The sequence below is a fragment of the Podarcis cretensis genome, assembly GCF_951804945.1.
Source record: "Podarcis cretensis genome assembly, chromosome: 10".
NCBI lineage: Eukaryota > Metazoa > Chordata > Lepidosauria > Squamata > Lacertidae > Podarcis > Podarcis cretensis.
The window spans coordinates 40,692,840-40,707,045 of NC_137179.1; the positions used below are offsets into that span (position 1 = coordinate 40,692,840).

The 14,206-nt window shown below is 41.4% G+C and overlaps 1 long non-coding RNA gene across 1 annotated transcript; it reads right to left on the bottom strand.

Annotated features, from left to right (window-relative positions):
• Nucleotides 1-9,167: 9,167 nt before the first annotated feature.
• LOC307224771 lies at nt 9,168-13,863 on the bottom strand. Its single transcript, XR_013842744.1, has 3 exons — nt 13,730-13,863; nt 12,351-12,413; nt 9,168-9,355 (listed from the first exon to the last, which is right to left on the bottom strand). It is a non-coding gene; the product is annotated as an uncharacterized lncRNA (long non-coding RNA).
• Nucleotides 13,864-14,206: the final 343 nt, after the last annotated feature.

The following is a 14,206-nucleotide window of genomic DNA, read 5'->3' on the forward strand; positions in this document are numbered from 1 at the left end:
AACCTCTTGCATACTGGTGCTAATTTTTCCTGTGTATTGTCTGCAGTGGATTTCGCTTCTTCCGCTATTTTTCGGATTGTTGCATTTTCCTCAATTAATTTATTTATAGTTGCTGTGTTGGATGTTATGCTTTTGGTGTTCAAGTCCAATTTTGTAGTGAGTTCTGTCAGCTGTTTGGTATTTTCCGTACTCTGCTTTGTCAATTTTTCTAAGGATTCATTTATCTTAAGTAAAGCTTGTGTCACTGAATCCATGAATATATCTATCCCTTTTTCCTGTCCAGCTGCGCCTGTTGACAATATGCCTGACGTAGAGCCCCTTTTCTTTTGTGCAGCTTTAGCTTTGGACCTTGTTGCTATCTCCTCTGCTGAGCCGCTCATGTCCCAAGGTCGTTCCCACAGGAGCAGCTTTGAGTGGAAAAATCCAGTGACTTGTTTTTTACAGTCTAAGTTGCAACTATTATCTTTAGGTCCTCTAGAGGGAGCAATTCAATATATCCACAAGACAGGGAAGAAACAAAGAAGCCAAGAGCCCCTAAAGAGGAAAGTTTTTAACCACAATCACCCAGTCTTATAGCTGCAACAAGCTATCAAATTGTTCTTTCAGTAAAATCCCAAAGTCACAAAACCTAAGATTGTATCAAGTAAAGTCACAGTCTATCTTTTCTGACAGTCCCTGTCAAGTGTTTCACCCAGGCAGCTCGCTCCCAGAGTCAGAGACAGCGGAAAGTTTTTCCCTTTGCTTCCTTTCATGCAGGTTAAATCAAGTTCCCTTTTCTTCCCCCCTCACTCCTGCTTGCTGGTGGGGGGGTTCAAATTCAATGCCCGGGTTAAACCACTTTAAAAAGTTCAAGATTACTTCTCCTTCAATTGCAGTTTTAAGTTCCGTTGCTTTAAAGATCATGCAGCTGGGGGGGAGGCAGACTTCCTTTATTTACCATCCCCGTTTTCAGCCGAATTTCAAGCAAATTTTATAGTCCCAATAGATTTCTCAATCCTACTTACGGGCGTTAAATTTCAGTCCGAATTTCAGGAAGAAATCGGCGCTCTCCGCCTATGGCGACGCGGCTTCACTCCACGGGCTGGGTAGCGACTCTCAGCACCGCGCGATCCCCGATGCTCCTCCGGAGCCTTTAAAAAGGCTCTTTTGCAGTAAAGGGGGGGCGCAAATGGTGCCCACCGAGTCTCCTTGTTCACAGGCTTCCGCGCCTGTGATTTTAGGGGTCCCCGCTTCGCCGTAGCGGTCAGACCCGAACTCGTGGAGCAGCCCTCTCTCCGGAGATCAGAGAGAGAGCCGCCATTAAGCGCTGGCGCCGACCAGAAGTCCCTTCCATCCTGAACAGAGGAGAGATGCAAAAAAGCTTATCCCTGTAAAAGTGAGAATAGCAGTTAACTGATATAGGTGGGAGGGGACTGATGAGCAGAAAGAGGCACCCCCGCACCCCCCACCAATTTGTTGTCCTTTTTCTGCTCTTTTCATTGTGGCAGCCATTTTGTGTCATGCTACCCCACCCACCCACTGCCACAGCATGCCTTTTGTGACTGGCACCCACAGCACTTTCTCAGAATTCCAAATGTGCCCACAGGCCCAAAGGGTGACCTCCATTCTAAACCATTGTATGTCTCTATTTTTATGTGAAATAAGATATTTATCTTCCATTATATTGATTCCTATTTTTTTATTATTATTATTATTATTATTATTATTATTATTATTATTATTATTAAAAACCAAGCAAAGAGACCTTGCATGAGCAGACCTCCACATGTGCTGTTCTTGGGGATTCTCAATTTCTGCTGCAGCGACACAAATCCCACCCCACGTTGTTCAGGAGGGCTCCCTGAATCTTAAGAGAGGCTTTTCAGGAGTACAGGGTGGGTAGAGGAATGAGAAAGTCCCATGCACAAGGAAGGTGCTGTTTCTATAATCATCATCATCATCATCATCATCATCTGGTGGGTGTGGGGTGGTACTCAAATCATTTTTATCTCCAAATATTTTCTAACTTGTTCTTCCTTTCATTGTGAAATCTCATTAATGCCAATGTTGAGATTGGATACAGCATGTTCAAGCCTCACTGATTTGCTTTAAGAGAGTGATAGCCCACTCCTATGTATGTCTATACAGAAGTATATGTCTTGGAATCATTGCACAAAGGTGCTTATGCATGGACAGTTAACCAATTGCATTACTCTAGTACAACTTTGAAACTATAGGTAGTCATGAGTTCTTCAAGCTTAATAGGGGTGGGAAAATCTGTCCATTTAGGTTTTTCTCCATTTCTCATTTTTTCAACCGTAAGTTCTGTTATTCACATTTCCACGTCATTTTTTTACTTCATGAAAATTTATCAGCTAATATCTCCTGATATGCACATGTTTGCATGCAGTTTTGCTGAAGATGCATGCTTTTACAAAGCAATTTCCCCTAGCATGATGCATTTTTATGTTATGTGCATTGTTTGCACACTTCACCCTAGCATACACCCTAGTACACATTACTTGGCTGGAGAATTGCATTGCAAAATCTGGAGAATTGCACATCCCAAAGGGTGGCTGTTTCAATGTATGTATTGCTTTGTAAAGTTTTAATTCAGTAGCTCATCTTTAAATGCAAACTGAATCAGATTTCTCCCCCTTCCCTAGAATTTACACCTCAGAATAAAAGTATAACATTATTTGGTGATGTTTATTGTACCTTTGAACAGACCTAGACAGCTAGATACATTTTTGTTGTTGTTGCAGAAGTCCTAAGAATGTACACTTTCATTATTGACCCAACCTACCTACTCTCAGTTCAGTAATACACCAGACTCAGTGCCTGTAGTCCCATTGCTCCCAGCTGCTTGAGACAATGCGGAAGAATGTCAGCAGCATATTGTCTATTGAATTCATGTGAAGATGAAATCCAGGCCATGGTCTGACTCCTGAGTATATATCTGAATAAAACCTATCCATATTTCAATTTTTAGCCATGGGAGTGACCCGTGGGGGAGCATCCTGTATCTGACAGTTTGTAATGTAGAAAGCAGCCAAGAGCAGTCCCACTCCCTTCATATCTGTGTCTTCTTACCGCCCAGGCCCAATCAATTATACATTACGAACCTGAACTAAAATAGGTTTGGAGTATCTGCCAGTAGCCAGACACTCGCTGGCTGGAAATTAGTGTTTTCTCATCCAGCACAGTGAAAAGGTTCCATCACATCACAGATGCATATTGTTACATGATCCCCAAACCCCTCAGCAGTGAGAAGTTCCAGGGGCAGCACTACCAGGTTTCATTTCCTCTGGATGAGAAAGAGCACTGGAGACTTAAAGTGTCTCTGTAATATTTGCTTTATTTACAAATATATAAGCAGAGTAGGCAAATAGCCATTCCTGCAAGGTAGAAGAACCCCCAGAGAAAAACCAGGATAACCTGCCATGGTAACAATGGTTTCATTGCGTATTGTGATTGTGTGTTTTTTAAAGGTTTGTTACTTGTGAGCAGTATCTTAAATAAATAACAGATGCTAAGTTTCTATTTCAATTGCAAAAAAATGTCACATTGCTGTATATATCTGCCTCCTCCCCTCAGTTGGAAGTGTGTCATGTTCTCCACACAGACATGAGTGTCACATTCCAAAACACAGAGAGGCTCCCGATCACCAGGAGACAATCTCCTAATTGGAAGCTCCTATTGTTGAAACTTGAAGAAATCGCCCTGGGCTACTAAGCAGTATTCTGCCTAACAAAGTATTGCTCTGTCAGTAGCCATAACGCTATCCTTGCTTTGTTGAATTAATTTGACATCGGAGTTTAAGCCAACACAGGGGATTAAAAATGGAGTGACAGCACAACCTGAGGCTTGGTGGAGGGCCTGATCCATCTCAAGGGAAGAGCTATTGACATCACACTTTAACTTATGGGAGGAGACTCTCAAATCAGCCTGATTCACCAAATTATTTGGTCATCATCCAAAATCAATGCATATCTCTAACATTTATCTTCTCAAAGGCTAGAAAAATAATATTTTCATTAAGCATCTTGCCTGGTTATTAGGACAACATAAAATCATTAGTTAAAGCCATGGTTTTCCCAGTAGTGATGTATGGAAGTGAGAGATGGACCATAAAGAAGGCTGATCGCCAAAGAATTGATGCTTTTGAATTATGGTGCTGGAGGAGACTCTTGAGACTGCAAGAAGATCAAACACACCCATTCTTAAGGAAATTAGCCCTGAGTGCTCACTGGAAGGACAGATCGTGAAGTTGAGGCTCCAATACTTTGGCCACCTCATGAGAAGAGAAGACTCCCTGGAAAAGACCCTGATGTTGGGAAAGATGGAGGGCACAAGGAGAAGGGGACGACAGAGGACGAGATGGTTGGACAGTGTTCTCGAAGCTACAAACATGAGTCTGACCAAACTGCGGGAGACAGTGGAAGACAGAAGTGCCTGGCGTGCTCTGGTCCATGGGGTCACGAAGAGTCGGACACAACTAAACGACTAAACAACAACAATAACAAAATCATTAGGTATGTGGTGTTCAGACCTCTAGACAAGAGGCTTCTTTTTATTATGCAGTACAGTGGTACCCTGGTTTAAGAACAGCTTAGTTTATGAACAACTTGGATTAAGAACACTGCAAACCTGGAAGTAGGTGTTTTGGTTTGTGAACTTTGCCTTGGAAGCAGAACATGTTCCACTTCCTGTTAAGTGTAAATTGAGTCCCCTGCTGCTATGGAAAAGCACGCCTTGGTTTAAGAACACTTTGGTTTAAGAACAGACTTCTGGAATGGACTACATTCGTAAACCAAGGTACCACTGTACCAAGTCAGTTATGTCTCTCTTTCTAATTAGTGGGATAGGAGAGCTGAAAATATTGCCAATATATTTCAGATCTGGCAACGAATGCGTCCCTTTGGTTTCAGATAGTACATGCATAGGCGAGTCTAAAAAGCCTGTGACACAAATTTTCACGGCCCTCTAGCAACTATGGTGGCTCATTTACCATAAGTAATATATTTAGCATTAACCCTGAGAGTATATACTCAATTCTGACTAAACTAAGCCTCCTAGGAGGCATTTGTTCTAGGAGGTTTAGTTTGGTCAGAATAGTTCAGACTGGTTTTTTTGTAGGGGAGGGAGACACTATAGCAATTAGAGTTGTTAACGGTTAATATGTATTCTGGTTTTACTAATATAATCCATGTCAATCTTTAGATTTGTTTGTTAACAGAAAGCCAACGTTCATGTGGATGCCATAATTTCATTTCAATATATCATAAGAGTTGTGCATCAAATGCAGGGAAGGGCCATTGCTCAATGACAGAGCTTCTTCTTTGCATGCAGAATGTTTCAGATTTAACCTAGGGCATCTCTAGGTAGGCCTGGGAGAGACTCCTACCTGGAATTCTGCTGAGCCACTGCCAGTCAGTATTGACAACAATAAGCTAGATGAACCAATGATCTGATTCGGGATAAGGCAGTTTCCAATATTACAGTGTTTATATGTCAACCTCAGATTCACACCGTATTGGGAGACTGAGGAGGCAGTTTTATAATTAGATGACTAAAGGGGTTTCTCTCTCTCTCCAAGATGATGCTTCATTTTATAAATATAATTTAATATAAATAAAAATATAAGTTACAGTATTGAATATATCTTGTATTGTTACTGCCAAGGCCTTCACAACTAATTCACGAGAGCAAATGTGTCTGGAAAACTTATTTTCTTTACATGGGCAACAGAAGAGTGAATGTTAAGTCCTGAATCATCTGGGGTTTGAGTCTCAGATCTGAAGCCAGGAAACCACTTTAAAGTTAAGACAGTCTTGGCCCATGGAAATGTAAACTGGTTTGGTGTGTTCTGCTAGTGCTTAGTAGCCATCAACATTGAGCTCCCAAGAAAGGCTTGTTTATTTTACTCCATATTGCTTGAAGGTTGAACTGAAGCAAATCTCAGCTGAGCTAAACAGGATTGTGTGCACTGGAGTTTACATGCTAAATCAAAGGTCAATTTTGTTCTTGTCAGTTCCACAGCTATCTGTTCTAAGGCAGATTTTTGTTATATCTAGAAATGTCTCTGTCTTATGACCTGAATATACATTTACCTAAGTTAAGTTACTCTTTGGAAGAAATAAAGGATTGTAGTGGGAGACACTGTAGATCAGCTACTTGGTAAATTCCTGTCTTGATGAAATAGTCACTTTCTTGGGAGGTTCACAACACAGTAGTATTCTGGACCACAGATTGATCTGGGATTATCAGCTAAACAGCTGTAGTGCAGGCTGTCTTTTAACAACTTTGATTGGTTCACTGTTTCCACCTGTTCTTAGAATACATGGCTACTTTCATTCAATCTTCAGTGGCCCCAAGGCTAGACCATGGTAATTTGTTCTACATGGCCCAGAAACTGCTCTCTAGTTGCTGAAAGATTAAGTGGGTGACATCATATTATATTTATTCCAAAACATCTGCACTGGTTGTTATCAGTGTGTTTCTAGGCTAAGTTCCATGTGATGGTTTTGACCTACAAAGCCTTCAACAGTCTGTAGCCTGAATATCTCAGGGAGCATCTAATCTGTAGGACGGTCTTCCCCAACATGTGGCCTTCCAGATGTTTCAGACTACAGCTCTCAACAGCACTGGTCAACATAACCAATGGTGAAGGATGAGTTATAATCTAATGGCCTTTGGAAGGCTGTACATGGAGGGCAACAGAGTGGAGAAAACTACCTTATTGCTTCCTCCTCTTGTATACAATCTTCCTTAATATACCTTTTTTTTTTTTTTGAAAAGCAATTTCCCTTATCTTTTGTATGCCATTTTTACCAGTACATGAATTTGAATGCACACTTTACCCCAGTAAATTCTTTCTGTACCCATTACTTAGCTGGAGAACTGCTTTGCAAAATTCGGAGAAGGGCCAAATTTTGAAGGGTGCTTGTGTTTCAGTTCGTTTTTTGGAAGGTGAAAATTGGGTTGGTTCACCTTTAAATGTGAACTGAATGGGAATCCCCCACTCAAATCCCTACCTACATAACACCTGAGCAATAAGTACACTCTGCCTCCCTTTAAACAATAACCAAACCACAAATACAAATACTAACTTACCACAGAGCCATAACAGGCAATGCGTAAGAATTACCATCACTTTTGAGTACCCTTTCTCTTCATGTGCAGTACTGTAGTTCTAAATCTAGATAGAGTCTTCAGCTAGCTATGATTTTGTCCAGTACATTGATCCAAATGATAAGAGGTAGATAAAGCAGCTGCAGAGATTACAAAAAGCTCTAAAAGTGGTCTGACATCATCATACATCTGGTGACTATTATGTTGCTATACCAAACTTTGACCTCTTCTTTGGGTATAGATCTATATTCTTGAAGAGAGATGTGGCAGGAAGCTCAGAGAATGTGTGGACGTTTACAACCAACAAAAATGCATGGCACTTTAAAGAAATACTTTGGAAAGCGCATGTATGTAGGAATAATGTAGAAAGTATCTTGGCCATGTGTGATCTTGGGCAAATGGATAACAATAACTCACTTCATAACCAATGGAATATTATTGCAGCCAAACTGGGAAAGATATAAAATGCAGCTGCCTTGGCCACTGCATTGTGTAGAAGAACTTCAGCAACAAGAACAAGGAAAAAAGCTGTGGATTATAGTTGAAGAAAAGTTGGAAGCTCATGTACACTCTAGCAGGTCTAAAGTTGTGATGTCATACCTGGAGTCAGTTACTCATTCGACTGCATTAGCTGCCCAACACCCTATAAAAATTAGATACTATAACTAGTGATGAGTAAAGAATTGTTCCCACCAAGCAGAGCTTTTTTTTTTAAAGGCTAATAGCTTGGGGTTAGATTCCCCCCCCCCCTCAGTTTCTCATGTATTCACTTAATCTCAGTTCTCCACATTTCTGCATCAGTTTCTAATTGTTTATTTTCAAAAGTTCACACGCAAACTCATAAATTACCATTTAACCATGCGTTCCTCCTAAGGTTCATGTATACATATGTGATTTCTCCTAACGTAAAGCATCTTTGTATGTTATTTTAATACGTGTAGTGGTTAAGAGCAGTAGACTCGTAATCTGGTGAACCAGGTTCACATCTCCGCTCCTCCACATGCAGCTGCTGGGTGACCTTGGGCTAGTCACACTTCTTTGAAGTCTCTCAGCCCCACTTACCTCACAGAGTGTTTGTTGTGGGGGAGGAAGGGAAAGGAGAATGTTAGCTGCTTTGAGACTCCTTTGGGTAGTGATAAAGCGGGACATCAAATCCAAACTCTTCTTCTTCTACCAATATACCCCTTTTTGTATTCTTCATTTGACTGAAGAACGGCATCAAATTTGGGGGTTGGACTGTATGACCCTAGGGGTCCCTTCCACATCAACAGTTCGATGGTTCTATGCTTTTTGCTTAACGTATTCCCCTACCCCCCCCCATTTTTTGACATTGCAGATTCAGTCTCCACAAGTAACTTGAGGGTCATTCTATACATTATGGTTCCAATATGCAGAGGCTGCTCAGAAACACTTTTATGGATTGGCTTGTTATGCCTCTAAACACATCTGCAGGCTGACTTTGCATGTTCAGGGGATAAGTCCTTCCAGAACAGAAAATAATTGGGGGAATTTTAACTCAAATGTGCTAGGCCAGTGATGGGGAACCTTCTCAGCCTGAGGGCCACATTCTCTTCTGGGCAACCTTCCTGGCATTGTTGACCATTGTTGAGCAGGACCAGAGGCAAAAGTGAACTAGGCAATGAATGTAAACATTAAACTTTGTACAGTAGGCTAGTTTCTACATAGACCCATCCAGATAAGCACGAGGCATTTTTACATGTTCCAAGAAGGCAAAAACACTCAAAGTGGATCAGTGCCAGTGAGGGGTGTCTGGTGAGGATGTTTGGCCTAGAGAGAATCCCAATGACGAGGCAGAAAGTCCTGGGGAAGGGACTGTATTTGGTTCCCCACCATTGTGCTAGGGCAACTGATTTCCATGGTGACCCTGGCTCTATTCTGCCAGAAGACATGCTACTGTCACTCCAGGACTGCTGCTCCAAAACAGCATGCTAACCAAGCTACGTGGAAGCCAAGCATGGGTAATGCTCTAATCATTTAGTCCGCATAGTGGCATGCCCTCATAAGATACTTGGCAAACATCAGAGATGAGTCTATTTACTGGAATTAAAGTTTTATTGAAATAATATAATAAAACAGCAGCTTCATTTGTTCCCTATGAAAGGCTTCCCAGAAGAGAGGCTGGGAGAGAAGGAGGGTGAGTTGCAGGATGACTTCTGGCTTCACAGGAGATGGAGGGGAGGGAATATGTTGCAGTGCATCTCAATGGAGGAAGGGGAAAGAGCTTTAAAGAGGAAAAGAGAAGCATAGTATTACTTTTTTCAGGGTCTGTCTGAACACTTGTGAAAGGGGTGATGATTCAGCTGGGAGCTCAAAAGTGTAGGAAGAGGGAGGGGAGACTCAGAGAGAAGGAGAAGCATGAATGGAGAAGGGGGTGGAGGCATCCGAAACTGGGGAAGGAGAAAGGAATCCTGTGGAGAACAAGAAGCAATTCTGGGGAATTGTGGTGTGCTAAACTATATCTTCAAAACACTTACAAGAGACTAGGATGGTTCTGGGAAGGTGACAAAAGTCAGAGGGGCTGCATGTAACAGCAACTGCATAGAGAGAGATGTATAGGGAGCAGGACTCTACCAGAGGACTATAGTTTGTATACATACTGGGTTATATCCAGACTAGGGCAATTCCAAACTGTCATGATTTTTGAGTGGGAGTCAATCACAAAGTGGCAGGTAAACTGCACAATTACAGTTTAATGGGAGATATTGCACAACAAATATGCTTCCCCCAAAGATCAGACTTTTTGTAATAAAGGAAGTGATGGGCAATTGCATTGGAGTCACTTGCTGGACCTATCATCATCTAACATTTCCATAAACAAATCAGGATGAATGCTCACTAATAGACAAGGTGATCTAACCTTCCAACAAACTAATCAAGGTGAATGCTCAATAAACAGGTCATCTGGGAGCACCTTAAGCTGGTTGGTGTTCCCATTGAAATCCCTGGGACTTAAGTCATGAATACCCCACCAGTGACAGACCTTGGGGTCTCACATTTCAGTGGCGCCCTGTGTGATGGCAACATTCAGCATCCCCTGTCTCTCACTCTCCATTCTAAATAGTAGTTGTGGCATCCCTTGCAGGGCCCTTCAGGCTCTGCGCCCAGTGTGACAGAATTAGTTGCACTCGCGTAAATCCACCTCTGACCCCACTGATTTCAATGGAACCTACATTCAACTAACTTACTCTCAAAACAAGTCACTGGCCTTAAACCAGGAAGACATTCTTACTGGCATTAAAGTCCACTGGCATAAACATCTTTATCAACGACTTGGATGATGGACTCAAGGGCATCCTGATCAAATTTGCAGATGACACCAAACTGGGAGGGGTGGCTAACACCCCAGAGGACAGGATCACACTTCAAAACGACCTTGACAGATTAGAGAACTGGGCCAAAACAAACAAGATTAATTTTAACAGGGAGAAATGTAAAGTATTGCACTTGGGCAAAAAAAATGAGAGGCACAAATACAAGATGGGTGACACCTGGCTTGAGAGCAGTACATGTGAAAAGGATCTAGGAGTCTTGGTTGACCACAAACTTGACATGAGCCAACAGTGTGACGTGGCAGCTAAAAAAGCCAATGCAATTCTGGGCTGCATCAATAGGAGTATAGCATCTAGATCAAGGGAAGTAATAGTGCCACTGTATTCTGCTCTGGTCAGACCTCACCTGGAGTACTGTGTCCTGTTCTGGGCACTACAGTTCAAGAAGGACACTGACAAACTGGAATGTGTCCAGAGGAGGGCAACCAAAATGGTCAAAGGCCTGGAAACGATGCCTTATGAGGAACGGCTAAGGGAGCTGGGCATGTTTAGCCTGGAGAAGAGAAGGTTAAGGGGTGATATGATAGCCATGTTCAAATATATAAAAGGATGTCACATGGAGGAGGGAGAAAGGTTGTTTTCTGCTGCTCCAGAGAAGCGGACATGGAGCAATGGTTCCAAACTACAAGAAAAAAGATTCCACCTAAACATTAGGAAGAACTTCCTGACAGTAAGAGCTGTTCGACAGTGGAATTTGCTGCCAAGGAGTGTGGTGGAGTCTCCTTCTTTGGAGTTCTTTAAGCAGAGGCTTGACAACCGTATGTCAGGAGTGCTCTGATGGTGTCTCCTGCTTGGCAGGGGGTTGGACTCGATGGCCTTTGTGGTCTCTTCCAACTCTATGATTCTAGGATTCTAGGATTAGACATATATTGCAACAAAGAATATATGCAGAAAGTAGAAGAGTCACATTCTGCTTCCACTACATCTTCCAATTGGGGTGAAACTCTAGGGCAAAGGGATTTATGATGTCATGCCTTTGTGCCAAACTTTACTACAAACATACAGCATACAAAGCATACCTTTGCTTTACCAGTTACACGCATAATTCTTTCAAAGTTACCATCACCCTGTGATCACAGGAAGCTCTCTGCCTAAATATCACTGAATATGCAGACATGATGCTTTAAATATTTAGCCCATATTGTACAAAGCTCTTAAGAAAGAAATACTAAAGGAAGAATAATAATAATAAAAATCTCAGGTTTCACTTCTATTTTTCTTCCCATGAAACTTTACACATCGTCATAAATTGTATATCCACTGCATTCTTTTATCTTCTTTTTCTATAGCCAGTCAAAATAAGCAAGCGTTTTAATTATGAAAGCTGCAAGCAACCCAATCATCTCCTGATGGAGAAAGAAAAGCAAGTGACATTTGTATAATTATATGAAATGTGCTATGATCATGGCTGGATCATAGCCGAAACCCGAAACTGATTGCCCCCAATGTGGGTTGAGTGGAATGTGAAAGAGTGTGTGTGTTATAATTTCAATGCATGCAAAAAGCTTAAAATGATTCATAGGCAAATGGCAAAAAGGTAAATTCTTTCAAAATAAATTATTGTTCAGTATTTCCACATCTGTACCAATTAAGAAAGTGGGAGAGTTCCCTATCCACTAAATAAAGTCCCATGCTGTTTGCATGGAAATGTGTGTAAACAGCAGATCCTCAGAATGGGTACAAGCCAGTCTACATCCATCAGCAAAGGCAATTTGCCAGTAACATTTCTGAATACAAGATTCAATCGAGTATAAAGCAGAGGGAAATAAACTTTCTCCATATTCATTTTTTTTTTAAAGATGAAGAAAATAATAGTATAAAAATATGGTGCAGAAATATTTCTAACAGTAATTGAAAGAAATGGGCTACAATCCTATGTCCACTTACCTGGGTGTAAGCTCCATAAATCCCAATGGGCCTTTCTTCTGACTATACATGTACAGGATTGCACTGTTAGATACAAGTAGAATACGGTATGTGGAAATAGCTACGTTTTATCTCTGATTATTATTATTTTTAATACACCTAGACCACTGGAAAATGACTGATTATCAGTGTTTCACTTGATTTCCTCAGTAAGTGAGGGTGTAACAGAATACCATAGGGTAGGATGAATCAGTTATGTATTGTATGTGGTTTGGTGTGGTCAGCTTGCTATTTTGCTGGTTCACTGAGCCATTTTATTCCATACATTTCTAGTAAGAGATCATCTGAAAACCTCACCAAATCAAAAATCACATTTCTTTTCAAATTCAGTTCTGTTATAATCTGTGAAGCCCTTATATTAAAATGGCATTTTATATTAGGCAAAAACCTGGGCACAAGACATTTTTAGCTCAATCTGAAGTTTTCATTGGCAGAATGCCTTGATGATCATAAGCATTCCTTCCCCCTAATTTCAGGACTCAAAACTATTCTGGTAAAGTCAACTGCAAACAAACAAATATCCTACTGGCATAGTGGAGCGATCTGAAAATGTGTTTAATCCAGGACAAGAAAAGGTATGCTAAATTCACATATAATGGGTGAAAAACCTCTTAAATTAATTCACTCAGTTGTTAAAATTAATAGATTTCAAAATGTAAGATTATACTTTTAGATCATGGTGATTTTGTCAAGTTATTCAAGGGCAGCATGCTTGATTTGTACTTGAGGCATATTTGTAATATTTGTGTTACTTACAGATCTTAAAGGAAAGTAGATGATGTTGTTGCTGCTGCTGTTGTTACTACACACTTATAAACCACTTAAACTTTTCTAAGTAGTGTACATGTATGAGAAGATAAGAGGGTCCTGGCTGTGTCTCTCCAGCCTTTCAGAAGTCAAGGACTACAAAATAAGGCTAGGACTCTGTAACCAACCAGCTAGCCAACCAACCAGGCCCTCCTGGTAGATGGAGCCTACCACACACCAGATCTGGTCAGCCTACATGAAGCTCTAGCTCTCTGCAGTGACAACACCTTTGGAGTCTGTCCTAGTAGGATCTCTTGGAGCTGTCCAAGGTACCACATGTTTTCTGATGGACTGTCACATTTGTTTGGACCAACCTGCTTCCCCAGTGAGCTTCACAACTGAATGGTTCCTCTCTCTCTCTCTCTCACTCACTCACACACACACACACACACACACACCCTCCTTCTTCTCAGTAGAAGGGAATTGTCACTTTTCATGAACTCTGATAGGTCTCTTGTTCAACAGCACAAGAGATTTCCCACTCTCTCCTAACCACCATCTCCCACTGAGAAACTTTATCCAACCGTTCTGACCTGTGAAGCAGTGACCTGCCTAAGAGTGCTAAATATTTCCCATCAGAGTTCTGTGAACAGGACTTTCCTACAGGTTGTCCTGAGGCAATTCTACCCAGCCAGAACCTTGGACTTGGCAAAAGCGTATGAATAGCCTAGTGCTGTGTTACCATGGGAACTAATTGTTAGATCATTTTTCTTAAGTTGTCTGTATGGCTAGGAAATGCCTGAAAGGGGACAAATGTCAGACGTTCTTCCACCACAGCAAAGAACATCTCTGAGTGAAAAGAGACTGAAAGAGACAGAACTGAGCATGGCCTCAGTAAGTTTATGAGGCCAATGAAAATTTGAGGTGCCATATACTTTGATGTTTAAGCTAAGCTTTCCCCTCTGTAACAATTATAATAAATAAACATAAGTATTGCCAAATACCAATAATCCTCCAGTGACCTCCTGCCACAAAGGGCACCAAACCTGGGTAAGCAGAATGCCCCAGGT